Source organism: Pinus tabuliformis, chromosome 8 (assembly GCF_031772625.1).
Source record: "Pinus tabuliformis cultivar Carrire ecotype Pingquan chromosome 8, CPIR1, whole genome shotgun sequence".
Lineage (NCBI taxonomy): Eukaryota > Viridiplantae > Streptophyta > Pinopsida > Pinales > Pinaceae > Pinus > Pinus tabuliformis.
In genome coordinates this window covers 956,515,802-956,532,584 of record NC_142294.1, presented here as the reverse complement: position 1 = coordinate 956,532,584, position 16,783 = coordinate 956,515,802, and the positions used below count along the sequence as shown (strand labels likewise).

Sequence of the window (16,783 nt, the reverse complement as noted above, 5' to 3'; positions counted from 1 at the left end):
CCAACAGCTTAGCAAGCCCCTGACCTCTTACCATCTTGGTGGGCTTCAGCTCTATGTTGAATTCTATTATTTTTGCAATCCACTTCGCTCTTCTTCCATCGGCATCAGGCTGCGTTAAAACATCCTTTATTGCGGCAGAAGGGACATATGCAACTATTTTGGAATGCAATATGTATACTCTGAAAGCCTTTAAAGATTTGATAAGCGCATAAGCCTGCTTTTCAATAATATCATACCTTAGTTCAGCATCCCTCAGATTTTTGCTGAAAAAGGCAACTGGATGCTCTTGACCTGCTTCATCTTGCTGCAACAGGACAGCTGCAATGGTATCCTTGGAGGCAAATGAAAACAGGTGAAACTCCTTGCTATAATCAGGGCTTATTAAAGTGGGAGCTTCCACAATAGCCATCTTAATGGACTCAAAAGATCTTCTGGCCGCATCAGTCCACTTCACCTCTGCTCCTTTTTTTAACATGGAGGTTATGTGCTTGACTAGCTCTGCAAAATTAGGAATGAACCTCCTTACAAAGTTGATTTTGCCAAGAAAAGACTGTATATCTTTCTTTGATCGTGGAAGAGTCAAGGCCTGAATTGCTTTTACCCTTTCTGGGTCGATCTGAACACCTGCAGCAGACACTACATGCCCCAACAGTTTGCCTTCTTCTAAAGCAAAATGAGATTTTTTGGGATTGAGTGAAATCCCAAACCTTCTGCACTTCAAAAACACCTTTCTCAAATGTTGTAAATGATCATGGTGGCTGCCAGAATAAACAGTTATGTCATCAAGATATATCAGCACGAATTTATCCTTTTCTCCCACAAAAGCAATATCCATTGCGCGCTGAAAGGTGGCTCCAGCATTCATTAGCCCAAATGGCATTTTTGCATACATGAACGTGCCCCAAGGAGTGGTAAATGTTGTCTTTTCTTGATCATCTGGATGAACAGCGATTTGATTAAAACCTGAAAACCCATCTATGAAAGACATCACTTTGGCACCTGAGACTTGCTGCAACAAATGCTCCATTTTGGGCAAGGGATAATTATCCTTTTTGGAGCACTTATTTAGATTCCTGAAATCAACGCATAGTCTGATTTCTCCATTCTTCTTCCTCACAACAACCAGATTGGCCACCCATTTAGAATATCTGAGAGGCACTATAATCTTAGCAGCCAGCAACTTTTTAATTTCTTTCTCAACCAGAGGAAGGAGCATAGGATTCATTGGCCTCAGCTTCTGTTTGAAAGGAGTAGTGCCTTTTTCAAGTGGAATTTTATGATGTATTATGCTTCTGTCATATGTTTTCAGATCACTGTATTCCCAAGCGAACACATCAGCAAATTGCCTCATTAATTTGCAATATTCAGCACTCTGATCAGCAGATAGACTAGTGGACAGATTTATGAATTTTGGCTGACCTGAACTTCCTATATCATGTTTGCAAACTTGAGACTGATTTTCTTTTTGGGCAGCTTTGTAAGGTACATCATTGTGGTCAAAAAATCTCTCAAGAGGAATTAGACCCTTAGGAATATGGTTATTAGGAAGCTGGACTATGCTATTCTTGCCAATTTTATTTCTAAGCTGGGATTTAGGATCTTCTAACAAAGCACCATTATTCTGGTCAATTTGCATTTCAGAGAACTCATCAATGACTTGAAGGAACCTACTTAACTCATCATCATCATCAAAAACTTTCCAATGGTGGACATTATCAGGCACAGAGGGTCTATACTTCATTTGTACCTCATAAACTAGTCTGGGAGGCAATGGAGGGATGAATAAACTAGCAGAGACAGCAAGGGAATCAACAAGCTAATTTTGGGCTCTAGGAATATATGAAATACAGAAAAAATCAAAGAGCTCTTTGAGCCTCCATACCTCATCTCTATAAGCCTTCAGCCTTGGATGCTTTGCTTGGAACGTTCTGTTTACTTGCTGAATTATCAGGTCAGCATCTCCAAATACCTTCAAATTTTTTATCCCTCTATCTTTGGCTTCATGAAGGCCCAACAGCAGTGCTTCATATTCTGCTATGTTGTTTGTCACCTGAAAAACCAGCTTTAGGGATAACTGAACTGTTTCTTGTTGTGGAGATACTAGTACCACCCCTGCTCCTGCAGTCTCCTTGGTACATGCTCCATCAAAAAACATTTCCCAAATCTGACCACCCATATCATGTTCAGCCTGAGCTACTGGTTTCCGGATATGCAATGCAGCCTTCTGAGATTATTCTATTTGGAGGATGCAAGCCCCAAAATCAGTGTCCACTGCATATATGGGATGGTTTGTAGGATTCTTCTCATCACTAATAACATATGCCAGCTGCACTTCTCTATATAACCTCCTGCTTTCTCCTCCAAACATTGGAACAGTTGCATAAGATAGATCATTCTGCAATGTCCCTCCTAGTCTCTTAATCCACCCTCTAGACAATAGCATACCAAACTTAGGAGGAACATCGGCCACCACTATATCCATCATCATACTTTTCATGGGAAACTGGGTTAGGGAAATGGCCAGATCCTTAATTAATCCAAGGCATTTCACCTTCCTTGAATCAAATGAGAACAAATCATGATAGGGTCTGGTGATATCAAGGCCTAGCTCTTCCATGACAGTTTTAGGCATTAAATTGTGACTGGCCCCTGTGTCTAGCAGGAAATTGTGGAGGATTTTATCGTGGATAGTTAATGAAACGTAGAAAGATGGAGAAGTATCATCTGCAGGTTCAATCATGGGGCTAAGCACAATAGCAGGCTTGTCGTCTTGCAAATTGACAGATTCAATGGAGGATTGGTTAGGCTCTAGCTCAAGGGCTTCAAGGATGGGCTTTCTAAACAATTCGCTCTTGACCAACTCAGCCAGAGGGACAGCTATTTTCAGCTTCTGAATTTCTGACTCAAAACTGAAAGACGAGAATGATTTATCAGTAGTTTTTATCTCTTGAGCAGGGGTCTTGAGGGTAACAAGACCAGCTGCTGGTCTTCTTTGCCTGCTGTTCTGTGGCACTGCTTGAGCAGCTGCTCCTTGCATAGTATTTTCCTTTACCTTCTTTGCATTGGATCTTAGATTATATCTTTGCTGCTGCTCACCGGATTGCAGAACGGCACCACTGTCCCACCTCTGGCTGTTTTGCTCTTGCAGCAATGATTCTTCATATTCAGCCAATGTTAAAAATGCAACATTACCTTTATCCTCCAAGCAGTGAATTTCATCTTCATCTTCTTCATATTGTTCCCCCTCCATGACTGCATTCTGAAAGGGAGCTTTTACTTTATGATCTTCTCTTGCTTCTTCACCCCTTTGCATAATCTGTAGCTGCTCATTTGCTTTTCTGAATATGTTTGGATTTCTTGGGACAAATGTGTTTTGCTGCCTTGCTTTGCCTGAAGTCTGATCAACTTTTAACCTAGAAATTTCAGCAGCCAATGACTCTATCATTTTGGTCATTTTGTCTATCTTAGGCTCGGAAGTCGATGCAGTGGAAGAAGAAGCCTCACCTCTCGGCCTTCTTCTGTCACCTTGACTCTTTAACTTTTCAGCTGCCATAATATTTGATTCCACCTCCAAGGCTGCCTCTTGCATATCACCCAGCGTAGCACATCGTCTTTCTCTCAACAATAAGCAAAAGTCAGAATCAAAAGCATTGGCGTATGTGAGTTTGGCAGCAGTAGGGGTAGGCTTTACCTCAACTGGTATTTTATTATACATTCTATTAAATCTTTTATTAAAGTCAAGCAAAGACTCACCCTTTTCTCTTTTCAAGTTTCCAAACTCTGTATGATAATACAACAAGTCCTTCTTATCTCCCCATTGCTTTAAAAATGCCTCATCTAATATTAGCTTCTATATCTGTTATAGATCTCTGGGGTAATTCTCTAAACCACTTCCTAGCCTCTCCATCAAGACTCTGAACAAAAACTCTCATCCATACATCATTCTCACTTATGTCTAAATTATCAGCATAACTATAAAAAGCTTCAAGATGTTCTTCTGCTGTAACTCCTTCTGTTCCAGTAAATTTGGGCATATATTTTTGATATTCTCCTGTAGGCATGGCATTTAAAGGTGTAGGCAATATCAAAGGTCCATATCTAGCAGCAACAATCCTTTCAATCCTAGTAGGTGCTTGCTGTCCTGCCATGTTTGGAATATGCGGAAGAATACTAACAGATGGAGCAGTAGGAGATAATGTAATGGATGGGAATGATATTGGGATGTTTTGGACAGTATGGGAAACTTTCTTCGGACTCAGATTCAAATGGGAACTAAATGGAGAAGGAGCTTTATGAATCTCTGTATGTATTTCTCCCTTAATAGTACTAGGCTCTAAATCTTCAAATTGTGTATCTTCAACTAAAAACTCCTCATACAGAGATAAATTAGATTTCTTGGGCTTACCTGATCCCGATGCTCCTTTCTGCGATTTTTTCTTCGGGTTAACAATATTTTCAGGGTCAGGCACTAGAACAGCTGGAGACTTCTGCGGATTTCTTCTAGTATGCCTCACAAACTGCGCCAGAACTTCAATGTGGAGTCGCCAAAGGATGGCCTTCCTCCAGTGGAGTCGCCAGACAGATGATTACAACCAAACTATGTGTTCAAACTTTGTCTGTCATCAAAGCTTGAAGCTGTGTCGTCTCCCAGGGAAGCTGAGCTTCGATTCTCCTTTCCCCAGCAGCGGCGCCAATTAATGTTATCACCCCAAGAAACTCACCTAGGTTGTAAATCAGTGATGCTCAGGAACATTAAAAATTTAACAGTTTTTTGTTGGATAAAATGATGGATAAATGGAAGATGTGCAACACCTTTAAGCTGAATAACCACTCCTACTATGATTTACCCCAGGCATGGGTGAAGACCCCCAAACTACAAGGCTTTCAACCACCAACTACTCACAGTTTAAGATAAAAGTGATAATGGAGAAGACTGATTGCACCAGCAGATGCACTGAACTCTGTGTTGGCCAGTTACAATCAGTTAGAGGATCTGCACGACTGTTATCTAATAGACAGTGAGGATGACAGCTCTCTGCTATTTGAACAACAGCAACCTGCAAACAATTTCAACGAGCCACTAAATCATAATACAGAGGTGGGATGACAGCCCCTCTGATATCAAACATTCACAGCACATCAATAAATGCAAGCAGGCACAGCCCAGAACAAGAAGCAAAAGTGAAAAGTGAGCAAGTGACAGCAAAAGAAGCTTGTATTAGTGGAAATCAAGACCAGAAGCTGCAGGTCTCATAGTATTAACAGTCTCCAGAAGTTAAAAGGCTACAGTAAGCTCTCATTCATCAAACACTCATCAATCCTTTACATCTGTCTTCTGGGTATATATGGTGTTACACTACAAAATATCTCTGCTACCCCTGCGTGGAGGAGCCCATAAATGGCCACCAACCACATTTATATTCAAAAATGGGGCTGCTGATACAAATCTGGCTGTGTTGTAAATGGATTTGACCCCTCTGATGCTCTGCTGTCCTCCCTTAAGCAGGTGGCGTGTAATACCAAAGGAACCATAACCATTGAATGCTCTGCATTGATCAATGCCATCCTGCTTCCTCCTTGGCCATACTTTTGATTAATGGCAGCCGCTGAATCATTAAGACGGCTTAATCATGACTGCTTGGCTTTAAATCAGAGAAACGCTGTTGTACTGCTCATTCCCGCCCACCACTGTTTCAATTTTGGCTTTAAAAGGCTCGGGCATGGTTCAATCATCTATCAGGTCCACCTTTCTGGTCGCAATGCATATCTTAACCGGCCAATCCTCTGTTTCTTTATATTTGAAAATACACATAAAACTGCTGCAAAATCATGAAAAATGGCTTTGGCGGGCTTGAACAATATATATATTTTACTTTCGAACCCTGTCGGATCCGAAACTCATCGCAATCAAAACATAACTAATGGTAAAGGCCCGCCCTTTTGAAAGCGCCGATGCGATATCGGCGACCGCTGCGGACCCGATAAAATATAAAATGCAGCGCTGTATAGCTGTCGGGTCCGGCCCATCGGCGATTGCATCTGCCCCTTTGATAATGCTGATAGCGATACACCGATGCGATATCGGCGATCGCTCATCGGCGAATAATAAAGCCCAATTCCTTTGTAAGTCCTCCATTGCAATACGCCGATGCGATATCGGCGGTCGCCCATCGGCATTCCATTATGTTGCTACCACTGCCATCCTGCCGATGCGATTTGCCGACGTGATATAAACCACCGATCTGCCTCCTCCAATTTCGACCCGTCGTTCGATCTGGACCGCTTATCGGCCGGATTGAACGGCTGTCGCTCATTTGAACTGCTAGGACTGCAATTTGGAACTTTTCCTGTTTTGGAGTGTTTTTAGGCCTTCTGATAGATCATTTCCGCCTTCCCCAGGGCTTTCCTTTGCGATAGCCTTGATCGGTGGAGGGCAATTAACCAAACTTTGAAGATCTGAACAGCATGCATGAATCCTTTTGGGCGCAATCAAGCAAAACAAGCCTGTCTCCGACCATATGGAATCCTTGTTTAGTAGCAGAGCTAACAGGGCCATAACCCAAAGGATATCAAAGCTGCAGAGAGCATAATAAAGAAAAAGAATGAAGATATAGCTGCACTGAGAAAGCAGTTGAAATTGCCACCACTCATGCACCCATAGACTGTTGAAGTGATTGAGAAGAAGAATGAAGAAGAGTTTATGGACTTGATCCTTAAGCTAAATGAGCAAATAAAAGAGACAGGGAAAGAATTAGAGAAAACACTACAAAGCAGGCAGAGTGAGTCGACCTCTCAACCTCAAAATTTAGTGCCAGTGGTTTCTACAACAATCCCTTCTACATTGGCAACTACTCTAGCAAGAATTGTCCCTTTGGTAGCAGCTGAAACTATAGAAGGGACAGGTACAGGTACATCACAGGTAGGAACCTCAAATCAGAGCACAGAGGAGTTGATCAAGTCCATGGAGGAAATGAAGCTCCAAGTCTCTGAACTGAAAAAGGTAAAAGAGAAATTCATTACTTTAGAGCAAAATCATGATGTGTCAAAATTCAATTTTGCCGAAGAGGTGAGGAAAAACAAAGGCTTGACTCAACAGGTTAAAACACTGGAAAAAGATCTTACATTTGAAAATCCTTTGACTGATATCAGAAAGATATTATGGACCAATATCATTGAATCAATCAATTATATTTGGTCATTAATTCAAATCATTTTTGAACAAATTGACTTAGTGAAAGTTGCTCTTCAAGAGATTGAAAAAACCAAGGAAGAACGAGGAGGGAAGCCTGAAGAAGCTATCAGATTAATAAAAATTTTAAATAGTAGAAACAGGTATCAATTGGAACAATTAAACATCGAGGATAGGACTGGTACCATCCTCGAAATAAAGAAAGTATTGACCAAAATGAGTCTAATGCAAGGCCTAGAATTCAAATGTCAAAATATGCAGGAAGACATAGATGAGTTTATGGAGAAATTTGGCATCTTGCAAAGTAAAGGACTACCAAGTCCTTTAGTCATTAACGATAAGCTAATGATTCAGGATGATTATGTCAACAAATTATATTAGTAAACTAACAATCAGTCCAGTTCATCTGTAACCAAAGCATTGCCCACAGGGAGAGTTCTCTATGATAGTTTAGAGAACCTTTTTTACATTGAGCATGAAGTGAGGTACTTATTTCCAGTGCAACCAAATTTTGTAAAATACACAGAAGCAGATGAAATCTACATAAAAATGACAAGGACCAGAATACCAAGAGATGATTGGTGGACCAACATGACAGACATCTTATGATTTATCATGGTAAAAAGTGAAGTAAATTGAAGTATTTACCATAGTCAAATTTGGTAAAAAATGATGAATGATGGTAAAACAGGTAAAGAGTATCAGTCACAGGTAAAATAGTATCAGTGGAAAGCCAAAGCCAGCATAGAATTATGAGCAAGATAGCAAGATGCATATTCATAGGACCTGCCTCTAGCTCCTTCAACAAAAACAAGGACAACAAACAAGCAGTTCACATTCAGTTTCTACTTTCAAGACCATCCGTCTCTACATTCATGTAAAAGATATTTAGTTTTCCTAGAAGATATCTATTTTAGTTAGGAGATGTTTTGATGTAAATTTTGTATAAGTACTTCCTTATTCGAAGTACTAAGGGTGGATTCTTAGAAATTTCTGTAGACACCTTATTTTGGAATAGAAGTGTTGTTGAACAACTATTGTATGGCTGGCTGGACAAAGTAATAAAGCAAAGGACTTTTACAAGATACATGTGTCAAACGAGAAACAAATAAGTATTCTATATCTTATGTTTTTATAGTTTTCTTGTTTAAATATTCATATGTATTTCATATCTGAATGATAAACGAAAAGTTATATTTCAGAAAGAGATTTACTACATTATGTCTTTAAAATCGTTTATATTCCCAATGTTTTCATCCAAGCTATCATAGGTAGGGAATTCTTAATTTCTCCCTACTTTTTAGTTTATCATTGTGGCCATTTAACAAAGAATTCTTAATTTCTTTTTGTTAATGATCACCCACTTTCCCTCATCTTGAACTTTGTTGAAGGATTCGTAATTGCCCTTCCTCCCTTTTCAAGACCATTTCACCCTTTTAAGCTATCATTTGTCTTTTGTTTAGCTATCTTGCCATGTGAAACTCCTTTTTGTTAAATCAACCTGATCTGGTTAAGCCATCTTTAGTTGACTCCATAGCCCAATGGCCTAAAATACCTTGTTCTATCCATCTGCTCCTGAATTCCACCACCAAACAAAATCAAAACCCCCCAAGCTTTCATAACTAGCCTAAAATCCCATAAACAAAGCTAAATAATAAAGAGAGAGCCCTCTCTGAGTACAGATTGGCTAGATTCTATACTTAAAAGTTGGTTTGTGGTTACCTCAGACCCCTTTCCTTCTTCTAACAACTTCAAGGAATATCTGAGTGATAACACCATCTTTGATTGGTCTTTTCCAAAACATACAGACTTAGATATGGAAATATTTTGTTGCTAGGAATTTGCATTTGTTGATTTTTTACCATTGTTGGACCATTTTTTATAATCTCGCCAATCCTTTGTAGATTGAATGTGTGTTTTCAGTGATCTCTTCAATTATTTGTAGATAGAGAGTAGTTATTTTTCTGTGAGCTCTCATCTTGTTTGAAAATATAGCTCATTGAGCATTCTTTGTTGCTAAGCATTTGAATTTATTCATAGGAGTTTTTTGAGATCTGATAGATGAGTGGTATATTTTATTTTCCTAGAGACACAGAGCTTTACTTTCTCACCTTATTATTGCAAATTTGACAGCTCATTAAATGCATCCTTCATTGGATTGTGGCATTGTTTTAGTGGATCCATGCATAATGCTTCATCCTTGATAATTTGTTTGATTACCAAAACTGTGTGGGATATTTCACTTACTTATTCTAGATTTGATACAAATTGTTGAACGTGAGCACATTTATGAGTGTTTTTAGCACTAGTATTGGTAATTCTCTCATATTTATTCAACTATGTATGATGGTGACAATGTTCAAACTTATTTAGGAGCATTGCTTGTTGTTGGTGATTGTGTTTATATTTCTTTAGAAGTGTTGTTTTGTTACTAGCGATAACATTCAGACTTCTTCAAGAGTGTTTCTTGCTACTAGTGATGATGTTCAAACTTCTTCAAGAGTGTTGTTGTACCATGGTTGGTTAGCCTTTGCAGTCATAATGACTTAAGGGGAAATTTTGTGCTATTTTTTTTCCTCCAAGATAAGTTTACATAGGGGTATTGGAACCAAATGTTCCTTGAGTAGCTAAAGAAGTAGTGTGGCTCTAGCTACTTCAAAATTCTTCCACTAAGCTAAGATGTGGAAATTAAAGTGCTTTCTGACAATTTATCATATCACTCCAATACCAAACACATTGATATTTATACTCTTTTGAGATTTGGTAGCTAATGTTTTTTTTTTCTCCAATACCAAACACATTAATCTTGATAATCATTAAATATCTGATAGATGATGGTATTTGTTTGTTTTTAAGACCAAACACATTGATATTAATACTCATTCAATATATGGTAGTTGATAATGGGTATTTATTTTTTGTTTTTTGTTTTTTGTTTTTTGTTTTGTTTTGTTTTGTTTTTTTTTTTTTTTTTTTTTTTTTTTGTATCGGCCATTGTCCTATTGAATAGAAAGTTGTAGATATATTCACCAAATCCATCACATTGATTAAGTTTCTTTGACCTCATAATTTCTTGAGGATGAAAAAAGTTGTCATCGAAGGGGGATATTAGTTAATGGCATATTCCTCCTATGATTATATCCCTCTAGTTATCATTAAGGGGAAAGTGTGAATGTGAACATATTAATGATTTCCTAGTGGTCTTTTCACCAAGTTATTCTTCAACAACTCACCATATTGTAAAAAGGTTTTATCCCACATATATCATGTGACGTTTTCCCTTTCACTCTCTAATATATAATAGAGGTGAAGGATACTCTATTGAGTGTGTGTGGTAAGAAATAATGCACTAATGGAGTGTGATGTGTACATATGTAATGTGGTTCGATTCTTATATGCAGGTGTAGCCTTGTATGATTTGAAGTTTATCTATAGAATAAAGGAGCTACTTACATGAATGTTTCTCCAAATGGGATTTTACCATGTAAATTCCTTTGTCCCTCTTTTTTATTTCTTATTTGATTTCTTACATTTTTTTATGCTTTCTTAAGATATTATATCAAGTATATATTTGTTGTATGCTTATGCATATTTATCAAATATAACATGGTATCGATGTTTATCTAAAAAATAAACAGGCAATTTGGTTCTAGTTTTTTCACAAAGCTAAGATATAAAAATCATGGGGCATGCTTACAATTCAATATATCACTCCAAGACCAAACACATTTATCTTGATACTTATTCAAGGTCTAGTTGATTGTGTTTTCTGTCTTGAGTATTGTCTTATTGAATAACAAGTTGTGATATATTCATCAAACCCAACATAATGACAAATTTTCTATAACTTTTTAACTTGTTGGGGATACATGAAGTTGCCATCAAGGGAGAATGTTAGTTAATGATATCTTCCTCTTGTGCTTCTAGCCATCTAGTCATCATTAATGGGGAATTTTAGAATGTGAATGTATTGATGGTTGCCTAGTGGCCTTTTGAAAAAATTGTTCTTCAACAAATCACAATATTATAAGACGGTTTATCTCATGTATGTATCATGGGTTTTCTTTTCATTTCACTTTCTAATATATAATAGAGGTGAAGGAGATTATATAGTGTGTGCAAGAGTGCAATGTAATGAGATATAATGCTTATGTGGGGGTATAGCCTTGTATTCTTAGGAAATTACCTGGAGGATAAATAAGATACTTCCATGGATGCTACCCCACATTGGGATTTTACCATGTAATCCCTGTCTCTCCCTTATTTTTCCTTGCATCATTTATTTACTATTCTTTTTTTATTATTTTATATAGGAGATTAGATCACGTAGATCTATATATGTTTATGTTTAGCTATAAATATAACAAGTGGAAGCAAGCGTATTGTCAAAATTTGGGACAACATTAAAAATATAACCGTAGCACAAAAGATTATGAAAATGAGGGAGGATTCTTTTATTTATACATATCCATGGAGGTGAAATTGATCGTAATGGAACTTGAAGTCAAATGAAAACCCATGCTTCACCCATGTGGTTACATTAAAGTGAAAGGTGGTATTGTACCCTATGAACAACTAAGGAAGTTTGACTAGCATGGACTTCTCTTTACTCATGAATGTTCCATGGAGACATAACTATTAAATGGGCTAGAAATTTCCTTGAATTACACTAGTATAAGGGTCACATGGATATCAAAGGAATACTTACATAGTCATATGCTTAATGAATGAGAAGTTGTAAAAAGTATTTGATGGTAAAATTAATGTTAAAAATTGGCTCATCCTCCCTGGCCTTTAGATTATTAGGAATGTCCATTCTAATTTGTAGTGTATTTGATGAAAGTTTATTAGGTGCAAGTGGATGAAAGTGACATGATAACCTATGCTCTATGATGGGTTATGGTTAGGAGAGTGTTTTATAGCTAAAATGGATAATTTATTTGTGGAAAAGGGGTTGAGGGAGAGATTATAAATGAGGATAACCATTACTAGAAACCTATAAGAAAACCATGGATCTTGCTAGGTGTATTTATAACCAAGATTGTTGTATTAATTGAAGTAATAAAATGCTTAAAAGTAACAATTGATATAAAAGATCTGTGAAATTATATATATATTTTTAATATGCATGCTACCATCGAATATTCGATGACACAGGCTAGCCATCGAATATTCGACTCCTATCAATTGGTGTTATTGTCAGATAATGGTTTGAGGAGTGGTAATTCCCGCCAATGCATTACAAGATATGGTCAGATTCATTTCTTCTTTATCTAGGCTTTGTTCCTGGAGTATATCCTCTTCTTTTGACCTTTATTACTCCTTTTCTTCTTCCTCTTCACAATCTATGTAGAATAATTTCTTCTTGGCACAATTATGACCTTTAGCGTATTTTCTATCACAACTAAAACAAAGCCCTTTTTCTCTTTTTTCTTCCAATTGTTATGGTGTCAACCTTATAGGTTGTGGAAGACTAGGGGCAAAAACACTTCCATCTTTATAGTTGTGAGTGGTATGCTTCCTGGTTGCCATAATTTTTCTTTCCATTTTTCTTGCTAACCTGAATGCCTTCTCTAATGAATCAGGTTCCCAAAGGTGAACATCATGTTGGATATTATCCTTTAAATTCTCTATGAAAACATCAATCCTATGCTCCTCAGGAATATTTTTTACCCTTATGTTCAATTTTTGGAACTCTTCAATGTGCTCCATTATTGAACCCTTTTGTTTGAGACTTATCAATTAGCTAAAAAAAGTGTTTCTTTTTGTATCCTCATAATGTGTTGTCAATTCTTCCGTAAAAATTGCCCAAGTGATATTTTTTTTACGAGAGCAAAGCCATTGATACCATACAAACTAATTTGGTTCCAAATATAAAGTTGCAATACATACCTTTTGTGTGTTTGCACATTATTGAGATTGAAAAATTGCTCCATCTGTAATATCCATGTTGGGGGATCCTTGCCATCAAACTTCCACATATCGATTTTTGGAATATGGCAGGTCTTTGATCCAACATTAGAGTCTATGAAATCATGATTAACATTTCTTTTTTTCGCATCATGAGTTTCCTTTACTACCCTTTCACCATTTGTAAGTATTTCTTGTAGAAAATTTGTCAAATATGTCTTCAAATTTGCCATGTTTGTCTTCAAATCTGCCATATCTGTCTTCAAATTTGTCTTCAAATCTATCTTCAAATTGTCCATCTTAGATTCCACGCACTTTATCTTAGATGCCACGCCATTTATCTTAGCTTCTGCTAGCTTTTGTGAGATTGACATTTGTTGCACTTGGTCTTGTAATTTTGATATAACATGTAGCATTTCTTCCTCTTCTTCATGAGTCATGCTAGAGCTTTCAGGTTGCTTACTAGGTGTTTTCATTTTCTTTCCTCAGGGCATCAGTTATCGATAATAATGCTCTACTATGCCCTTTGAATTACTTCAAAATAATTTTTCAAACCAAGCTTAAGAAAAAATTTAAAAAAATCTACACACCTTTTTTCACTTTGTAGGAGCTCGATATTGCCTCTGATGTAGCTCTGTAATTTCAGATCATCTAGTTCTAAAATTGTGATTTGCAGTAGCCCTCTGTGTCCTCTTTCCAATGCCACTAGTCTGATCCAAATTGGATTCTCCAAGGAAGAGTTATGCCAAATCTCCCATAGTGACCTAATTATAGACTAGTTCAGTAGAGCGAACTTGTATGACACGCCACATGTCCCTATTTCGACCTTTGGCTCTGAAAAATATATAAAAGAAACTAAAGTCTGTCCTCTTTTTTTACCTTCTTACGAAACTTCAATCCGATGCTCAGGGAGAAAGTTATGAGGATTTTCCCTAGGTCACCTATTTGGAATGTAATTCAAGAGTCTACAAAAAGACCAACTTCCTCAAATCATATCTCCCCACATATAGTGCAAAAAGCTCTGAAATTTGGACCCAAGGTTCGGTGCGATTTCATCTAAAATGGGTTTTTTTTTTGCTTCTGAAACATCGCAGAAAAAATTTATAGAGAAAATGCCACGATGACATATTTGAAGTAGAGAAACCCTAGAATCCAAAGCTCTGATACCAAATGTTATGAAACCAACTCACAAAAAGATAGAAAAGATAGATCAACACCTTAGAATTCAGCCTCTTCGAGGGGGAAACCTCATTTACATTACACAAATGAATGATTCTTTGATGATTCAAATGAAAAAACCTCCTTTTTATATATAGGAGTCTAAGGAGTCACAATATAACCTAGCCGACCTAACAATAATAATATAAAGGCACAAAAATAAAAATAGAGGGATTCTATGGGGCACAATAATAATAATATGGGGACAATAGGGGCACAAAAATATTAATAAGGGATATAACTACAATAGTAATGGGGTAATCACTAGTATTATAGGGACCTAACATTCCACATGGTGGTGGCCTCAGACTTCCTCCCCTTTGGAAGGTACGAGGGGCCTTCCCCATAAATCTTGGTTGGCGTGGAAAAATGGTTTTGTTTTCACCCTTTAAGTCTAAATGTTCTTCGACATAACTAGTCTGTTCCACAACTTCTGCAACTGAGGATGGTTTCCACATTCGAACCATTGCCCTAATCTTAGGGTTCAATCCATAAACAAAACGATCTGCTTGGCGCTGGTCAATATCCATGTAGGAGACATACTTGACCAATTCCATGAATCTAATTTCATATTCCTCCACTGTACAATTTCCTTGTACCAGGGCATGGAAGGCTCCTACCTATTGTTCTTCATAATATGTTGGCATGTACTTTTTCCTGAATCTCTCCTCAAATAATTCCCAAGTAACTGTGTCTGGAGTGAGGTGTAGTTGATGCTCCAAGTTAACCCACCAATTCAGAACACTATCTCTGAGTTGGAATATTGCTATTTTAGCTTTTGAATTAGAATTGTAATCCCTTAATGCGAAGCACCTTCTCATTCCTTCTAACCAAGCTTCTGCACGTTCCCTGGCACAGCCTCCTGCAAACTTTGGGAGTTTAATCTTCTGGAGCTCCATAGTAATGTCCTCGATTAGAGGTCCTCTATCAGAGTCTCTAGATCCCTCAAGATTCCCTAACCCTGATGGAGGGTGTTCCACTTCCACTTCATTTGTTTGGCGCCCTTTTAAGGTCTCATTAATTGCTTCTAGGGAACGCAAGATGAGAGTCAACTCCAGTGAAGGTAATGGGTTATTTGTAGGAGGTCGTTGTGATGACTCTCCATGACCTTGATTTCTTCGCGTGCTCACCATTTTGAATTGTTCAAAATCTGCATGATACCTAAGACTTATTAGCACAACTTAGGGCCTTCTCAATTCTTACTCGGCTCACACATGTTTTTCATAATGATAGACGCAAGTTTTCCTTTTGTTATACTTATAAACAACTATTTCTAATATAGAGATGATAAACGTGGGTCTACTAAATCCTCCCCCATTGCTATCTAAGCAAGTGCTACCATGCACTGCTAGTCACCCTCAAATATCCTTAGATATCCCTAAACAATCATACTAAATCCATCTTATACATTTTGAGCATTCACATAATCATTAACTTACCATTTTTAATCACATTATTATAACTAGGTGCCCTTTTGAAATTTCATCAACAACGTTAGATTAGTTTTCAAAGTGGGTGCCTAGCTGTCTCAATCAACTCAATATTGACATTATTGTTAGATGTATACTATCCAATTGATCTATATAGAATTACTAGTGCTACATGCTTGAAGATAATAATCAAATGAAATTTTTTTAGATGATCTATATTCATGGAACCACAACATAAAAGATGGCCTTGTCATTAGTGTTCATGGAACATTGAAGGCATATACAAAGAAAACCACAAACCTAGATGTTGTTTGGATAAAATTTACAGTTCTAAGCATTGGACAATTGTTAAAGAACAAATATCATGACTTATGTGACCAATATACACCACCAACTTGGACCCCATTCATGTGCATTGTAAAAATATTTCTATGTACCTGGGTACAATCTTAATTCATGGTATGGAAACAATTTCCAATTTAGTTAGCATGTGTTCGAATGATACATAGAACTCAAGGCTTTAATTTAGATAGATATGCATTTGATCCAACTAGGATATAAACACATGGATTGGTATACACAACATTATCATAAGCCAAAACCATGGATTCATTGTATCTTCTCAAGGAATTAACACAAGGAAACTTTCATGTGAATGAGAAGTAACCAAAGAAGTAAGATTCTTAGCAATTAATGCAAAATTTAAAATAGAACACTTACATAGGCTAGTAAAAAGTATAAATATACATACATACATACATATACATATATATATATATATATATATATATATATATATATATATATATATATATATATATATATATATATATATATATATATATATATATATATATATATATCTTCTTTTTTTTCAACTACAATTTTTAGCACATTAAACTACTATCGCATAGTGACATCCTACAAGATGAATATTTAATGAGAAATTTGATCACACGCTTTCGAAAAATTCATTCAAACTACCCTCTAAGAAATAGTGGATATGCAAATTTCAATTTCAACCCCACATACTTGA

At 36.9% G+C, this 16,783-nt stretch overlaps 1 pseudogene; it reads left to right on the top strand.

Annotated features, from left to right (window-relative positions):
* LOC149238642 (phospholipase A(1) LCAT3 pseudogene) overlaps nucleotides 1-16,783 on the top strand; it is a 62,404-nt pseudogene that overhangs the window by 44,170 nt on the left and 1,451 nt on the right.